The following is a 7,575-nucleotide window of genomic DNA, read 5'->3' as shown; positions in this document are numbered from 1 at the left end:
ATTTTTGAAAAAGAACAAAAAAGATAACCAAGAACAACAAAGGAGAGCTCTTCATTCGAAGAGCTCTTATACCTTATCTGATGTGGTGCATCAAATGGAACGCACGTAATCGTAATGGAGAAAAGAGGTGAATATTCATTATTTGATGTGGTGCATCAAATGAAACGCACATAATCACACGTCATCACAATAGAGAAATGGAGGTTCTAATGAACCCTAATTACAAATGAAAAAAAAAATGATGACTCAAACGTAAAAGAGAGAAAGACAGAGAAAAGAAAATATAAAAAAAATCTTATTTTCTTTTCTATACATAGACAGTTTGAATATATTTTACAATAAAAAGAAATTATCTAGAAAGAAAAAAAAATCAAACGAAGAACAAAAAGAAGGATGTGGAAGCTAATAATAAATTTTTTTCTTTTCTCCTGTGTGAATGAGAAAAAGGCTTTCAAAGAAAGTTGATAGTTGTGCATAGAAAGAGTACACGAGGATGAGGAAAGTGAAGAAAAAAAGTTAAAATTAATGAAACATTTTATAAAGATATTTTTATGAATAATTTAAAAATCAAGATAATTTATTTGAATGAAAAATAATATTTGACATTAATTTTTATTATAAAAAAACATAAGGGTGAGAATTAACTTATATTTGTGATCTATGAGGCTCGGACACATCTCTTAAATGATGTGTCTGTGTCGGACACACGTATCAGACATCGATATTCATATGATATTTGTGGACACATATTAGTGAAGTGTCCAATTCAAAAAATATTTGTTGTATTTCTAACAATTATAACATGACTCTAACACAATTTTAAAAAAAGAAAAATACATTAATTTTCTAAAAACTTAAATTTATTATATAAATTTTATTATAATTATAAAAATAAGGAACAAATCTTTTTTAACTAGTCCTGAGAAACATCTCTATGCTAAAAAAAACTGAAACATACTTGTACACATAAATTTTTATTACAGATTTATATAATATATAGATTGGTTGATAACTAAGAACAACAAAGGGGGAGATAAAGATCAGAGAGAAGCGCAATAGAGCTCTTAATGAAGTGTAATATTGTGTGGTTGTGAGGAAACTGGAATATTAATATAATTTGGGAGAACAGTTTGATAAAGTGGATTCATTATTGATGATCTTTTCTGAGAAATATGTTCCTTGTTGAGGAATTATTTTGTACAAAAAATGGTCCCTTTGTTTTCCCCCAACCCACGCATCCAACACCAACACCAATAATATTTGCAGGCCATTAATCTTCCCTCTTTCTCTCTCTCTCCACGCACCACTTCCCATGTGCTGCCAAACTGCACATCACGCACAAGAAAAATAAGTTTTGTTAGAGATATTACAGATTGAAGAGTCTTGTTACTTCTATAAGAATTGGAGAGTCGTGTTCATTATTCTCACAAATAACTCACCTTTAGTCTCTCCTCAATTGTTCTCTAGAGCTGGCACCACATTTATTCCAATCCTTCTAGTTCGTAAAGTAAAGTTCCTGCAAGAGGATTGAGTGCTTCTAGCATAAAGCAGAAAAAAGAGTCACTGCACTTACCATCAATGGCTTCTGCATTTTCTTTCTCTTATTCCTTGTTAGCTTCCTCACTTTTATAACTACTCCGGCACATCTCATTTCCAACACTACCTATCTATACCAGAGTTGCTCCAACCACAACACTGCACAAGGGGAAAGATTCATGCATGTAATGTTTCAGGACATGAACGAAACTGCACATGTTGCTTCTTCTGTTGATAAAAAGTTTGCAACAAGGGAAACAAATATTTTTGGATATCAGAGAGTTTATTCTCTAACTCGGTGTACTCTGGACTTATCACAGAGTGATTGCAGAAGGTGTCTGAGTGGAGTGATAGGAGAACTTATGCCTTTTAAAACTACAAAACTATAAAACTATTCTAAAAGAAAATTGTAAGTATTGTTAAAAAAGCATGTTAAACTTATGTCTTTTTAAATTTAAGGATATTTAGCCTCTTTGTTAATTTTACAATTTATTTTTTTATACTTGATTCAGTTGGTCATGAAAGTGTCATTTTGGAGCATTTGCAATTTAGTTTCGTAGTAATTAAAGACACAACGAAATTTTTTTCAAGTGAAAATAGGATTGAGAAAGGTGGATTTGGAGAAGTTTACAAGGTGAGAAAATATGACATATTAGTTTTGTATTCATCTTTAATATGACATATTAGTTTTGTGTTCATCTTTTCACCTAAATGATGATTTAATTTTTAGGGTATTCTCCTTGATGGTTGACAAATAGCGGTAAAAAAACTCTCAGCAAGCTCTAAGCAAGGTGCAGATGAATTCAAGAATGAAGTTTTATTGATAGCCAAACTTCAACACAAAAATCTTGTGGCACTCATTGGCTTTTGCCTTGAAGACCAAAACAAAATACTTATTTATGAATATGTGCCGAACAAGAGTCTTGACTACTTTTTATTTGGTTTGACACTTTCTACCCTTAATCTCTCTGTCGTTATTTATGTATAGACTCTGAGTTATATATTTCACACTTACATCTCTCACTTGAATATGTAGATTCTCAACAAGCAAATTTGTTAAGGTGGTCAGAAAGATATAACATAATTGGAGGGATTGCTTGAGGAATTCTTTATTTACATGAATATTCTCGACTCAAAGTCATACATCGTGATCTTAAACCTAGTAATATTTTATTGAATGAAAACATGATTCCAAAAATTTCAGATTTTGGTTTGGATAGAATTATTGAAATACATGAAGCACAAGGGAGGATCCAACAATCTGCTTACTAGACCCCACTATAAAAGAAACATATTTTGAACCAGAAGTTATTAGATGCGTTCAAATTGGTTTATTATGTGTTCAGCACAATCTTGATGCAAGACCAACAATGATGGAAGTTGTTTCATATTTTAGCAATCATTTGATTGAATTGTCGAAAACAGACAAACCATCATTTTTCTTGTATGGAAGAATGGATTCAAATGGCAGCTTCCCATTTTCCATTAAGGAAATGTAAACGAGTGAATTTCTTCCTCGAACCTAAATTTCAAGTTTCTATTGAACTTGTAATCAGTAATATGTACTGGTCTTATGGCCTTTAACAAGTGAAAGGTGAATTTTTGGGTCAAATTATTATATTTGTTGCTTTTATTAAATTATATAAAAAAAATCAAATAACTGTTAATGTGGACAATAGAGATATATAACTATAGGGATAGTTTATAGTAGGAGAGTTTATTTATGTTTCAAAAAATTTATATGGAAAGTTAGGTAACAAAGGTAGTGAAAAAGTGACTTTTGAAAGCACTACATAATAAGACACCCTTTATTTTTTTATGCAGCAACACCTATTACCACCAGCAGGGGCACAAATACCACCCTTATAGCCAAAGAATTTACAGAAACTTAGACAAGTATAAGCTTTGTATCATTTTCCTGTTCCAGGAGGTGCTGCTGAATAACTCTTTGCTCCTGAAATCTATTTAAAATCTAATTAACAATTATATTGAAATAAATAAAAAATTGTTTTTTATTTATCAACTTATATCTACAAATTTAACATATGTGATTAATATTATATTTCATTTTATTCAATACAAAGTGTTAGGATGAAAATATAAGAAAGATACTCTTAAAACTAAAAAACATGTTACAGAAAATAAATATGAGATTAGAGTTTAGTAACTGAAGTGAAGAGGAAAACAATACAAAATAATTTGGAAGACGCGGACACATAACGGATGCGTGCACTACACTGCGTTGAACGCATTTTTATGGGTCACATATGGTCATGTTTTTGGACACATCGGAGAAGATGCGGTCTACTCCTTAAACACGCCGAAAAGAACGCGGTGTCGTAACACCGTAGTGTGGTGAGGACCGTTAAACGGAGGTGAGGATTGCTGGAGGACGAAGAAGTCGTAACACTGTAACGCAGGTGAGGATTGTTGGACGAAGAAGAAAAAGAAAAAATAAAGGAGAAGAAACGTACTTGACAAACCGATCTTTTGAAAGTGTTGGTATATAACTGCTTGCTCCTCAAATTTATGCAAAATCTTATTACAAATTATATTCAAATTAAACTTTTTCTTATTTTTTATCAAATCATATTTAACAAAATTTAACTGACGTAGTTAACATTCTATGTCATTTTATTCAGTATAAAATGTTAAGAAAAAAATAGAAAAAAAAAACTTACAACTAAAAAAATACTAAACAAAACATATATGAGTTTATTAAGTGGAATCAAAACGAAAGCAATACAAACAATGGATATGAAAGCTTTATCTTCGTACTCATTTTATGAAAAAGATATCTGTTTATTTAGAATTTAGCTTTTCAGATTTATATGTATGGTATATGTACGCAAGAAGAAAATAACGTGTATATATATAAAAAATATATATGGATGTTAAACGCTATAACATCGTTTTTTTCTTTCTTTAATTAACATATTTTTATCGTACAAAAGTTTAAAGTAGAAATTAATACATTTAATAACCGGGAAGAAGCGAAAAGAAGAAAGAGAACACAAAACGTAAAGCTGAAATTGTATTTCGTAAAAGTGAGAAATGTGTTACAGAAAAGAAAGTAAAGAGCGTAGGTGTGAATATAAAGTAACAAGGCCTGTGTATTGTGGGTTACTTAAAGCAAAGAAGGCCCAATTCTAGGCCCAATATAAAGACTTTATCAACAATATCTTTTACCACAATTAATAATCTGTAACAAGTGAAATCAAGAATAACACAACAACAAAAGTTTGGAACAATGATCCAAGTAACAGCTGAAATCTGCAATTGAAGTATATATTCAAAATCATATGTATGTGATTAAATTCATGAATAAAGATGTTTTAAATGTAGATTAGGTGTTAAAAATAGTATGTTTTGTTGTCTAGTGAGCTTTGTGTTCTTGGATTGAGGTGAGTAATAATTATGTGTATCACTCATTATTGCTTAAGTGTTATCATAAACATTCAAATGACAGTATATATAATTAAATTATGGCTTGAATCTTAAGTAATAGAGACTAAAATATTTATTTATCATTTAGAATAAATGATGTTGAAACGACAGAGTGATTGCTTAAGTGTTAAGTATTTGGTGGTGGTGCATGAGACTCTGAAATAAATGAGAGCATTCAACGGATTTGACTCTCCAAGCCCAGGTGAAATTATGTAATTAATACTTATAAAACTTGTCAGGTGACACAATAAGTGCATTACTTAAAACACGTGGATGACATTCAAGCATTGAATAAGCCTCTGAGAAGGGAAAGACAAAAACAATTATGTGTTACTGGAGTTACGTCGCTAAAGTGGTGTGTCCAGGTGAGAAATTATTCATCGATCTCCAAAAGTAAGGTCGTTCAAGATATACATAATGGATGGTGATGATATTAATAATTGAATGTCTAATGTTATTTTCTTTTATGTGGTTAAGGTGTTAAGATAAACTTACGGTGTATTTATTAATGATGTTGATAAGATGCATACATTAGTATGGTATGCATTGTGTGCATATTGTATATGATATTGATATGATACATTACCCTTCATTGATGTGACATTTATGAGTATATAGTGAGATATATGCAATGATATTGTCGCCTCGAAAGTTGTAATATTAAACATGAAACTTCTTAAGAAACTAAGATATTATATGTTGTATTAAAGTTTTTTACAATAGATGCAGGTAATTTCCGGATAAAAAAGATGAAAATTAACTTTTACCATTAATTATTCATATTAATTAAGTGTTTGTTAGTATCTACCGAATTAAGTGTTTGTCAGTATCTACCCATACATACATGATAATAGACGTTAAATTATATTTTGTATTCAGTTGCATAAAAGATAGGTAAATTATTGATTGAAAGGGATTTAATTATAATTTATTATATTTATATTATATAAAATTTTGAGAAGTATGAATGTATAAACATACCAAGTGCTATAGAAATATTAATACTACAAAAAAATCATTAAATAAAAACTAATTTTAGAGACAAAAAATAATTAGTTACTATATTGACTAAATTAGATACCATTTTAAAGACTACAAAATTTTTTGGTTTCTAAATTAGTTTCTATGATTGTTAAATAGTTTCTAAATTGGTATCTAATTATGTACCAAAATTTTTGCTGTCAAATTTAGAATATAAATAATTGATAGTTAAAACCTTGATAACTAGATACCAATTTATAAATTATTTAACAATAATATAAACTAATTTAAAAATCAACAATTATTTTAGTCTTTAAAATGATCTTTAATCTAATCATTATAGCAACTAATTATGTTTGGTCTCTAAGTTTCTATTCAATTATTTTTTTTAAGTGTATTTTTTTCTTTATCTTTAACAAAAAAATGTTAAATGATATTAATTTAAGGATAAGTTTCATATTAATTATTATTTAATGTCTCTAACTATTTATAACTGTGCTTTGATAATAATAATAATAATATTGTTATTATTATTATTATGAAGGCATTAAAAACTTTTTTTCACAATAAAAGTTTGATAACACTCCACATGTATATTAAATTAAAAAGTTTTAAATTTAATATATGAATTTAATGAGACTATTAACTTATATTAACCGACAAAAGTTTAAAAAAAAAAGCTACAGCTTTTAAGATAATTGAATAATAGTGTAAAAGTGTTTTACATTTGGGACATGTATTTATTTTCACTGTGAAAATTTTAACACTGTAAATTAATTAAAATTATTCCTTTAAGGTAATAATTACAAAGGTTAACACTTTTTTTTTTACTTATATTACATTCCATGGTTATATAAAACGTAGAAAATTATTTTTATTTCACAGCATTTTGAAATAACCTAAAATATATATTTATTCTAAAAACATCCTACACGAGGCATCACAATTAACTAATGGAAAATTAAAATTACTATTATAAATGTTGTACATTACTAATAAGAGGCATCACAATACCAATATAACTAATGATAAAATATTAATATTCTAAATAATATTTTTTTTGTCAGAATGATAGATAATTGTAATATTAATTTACAGTACCCATGCTCATTAATTAATTTTTATTGAGTAAAAGGCTATATAAAGAAGAAAAACTAATGCTTAATCATTCATGCATGCCATTATTTAATGATTTTTAACTAAAAATTTAATTAAAGCAACATGAGAAAATGCGTGACACATGATTTTCAATAATAACGAAAGAAAAAGGAAGGTAAATCAAACTCTTTTTTTTCTTGGTATTCATTATTACACAAATACTTAAATATTTAAATTGGACTAATATTTTTTTATGAAGTTTTTTTTTATATTTTAAAAATATAATTTATAATAAAATAAAAATTAATTTAATTTATCTAAATCAAAAAAAATAATATGTAAACTACTTTAATCATTTTATTAAAAAAAAATTAGAAAATACATAAAATTGAAAATGTTTTAAATATCATTCATTTCAATATTTATTATAATTAGTGAGATCTCTACGTTGCAAAACAGTGTTAAAGTTGAGCTTCTCTTCCTCCGTTCCTCCTTCTTCATTTATGTGACTTT

At 27.8% G+C, this 7,575-nt stretch overlaps 1 long non-coding RNA gene across 1 annotated transcript; it reads left to right on the top strand.

Annotated features, from left to right (window-relative positions):
* The first annotated feature begins 2,068 nt into the window (after nucleotides 1–2,068).
* Nucleotides 2,069–2,779, top strand: LOC137828234 (uncharacterized). The gene is made up of 3 exons (XR_011083843.1): nucleotides 2,069–2,170; nucleotides 2,267–2,477; nucleotides 2,573–2,779. It is a non-coding gene; the product is annotated as an uncharacterized lncRNA (long non-coding RNA).
* Nucleotides 2,780–7,575: the final 4,796 nt, after the last annotated feature.

Source organism: Phaseolus vulgaris, chromosome 7 (genome assembly GCF_000499845.2).
Source record: "Phaseolus vulgaris cultivar G19833 chromosome 7, P. vulgaris v2.0, whole genome shotgun sequence".
Taxonomy (NCBI): Eukaryota; Viridiplantae; Streptophyta; class Magnoliopsida; order Fabales; family Fabaceae; genus Phaseolus; species Phaseolus vulgaris.
This window is presented reverse-complemented; position numbering and strand designations above follow the sequence as displayed.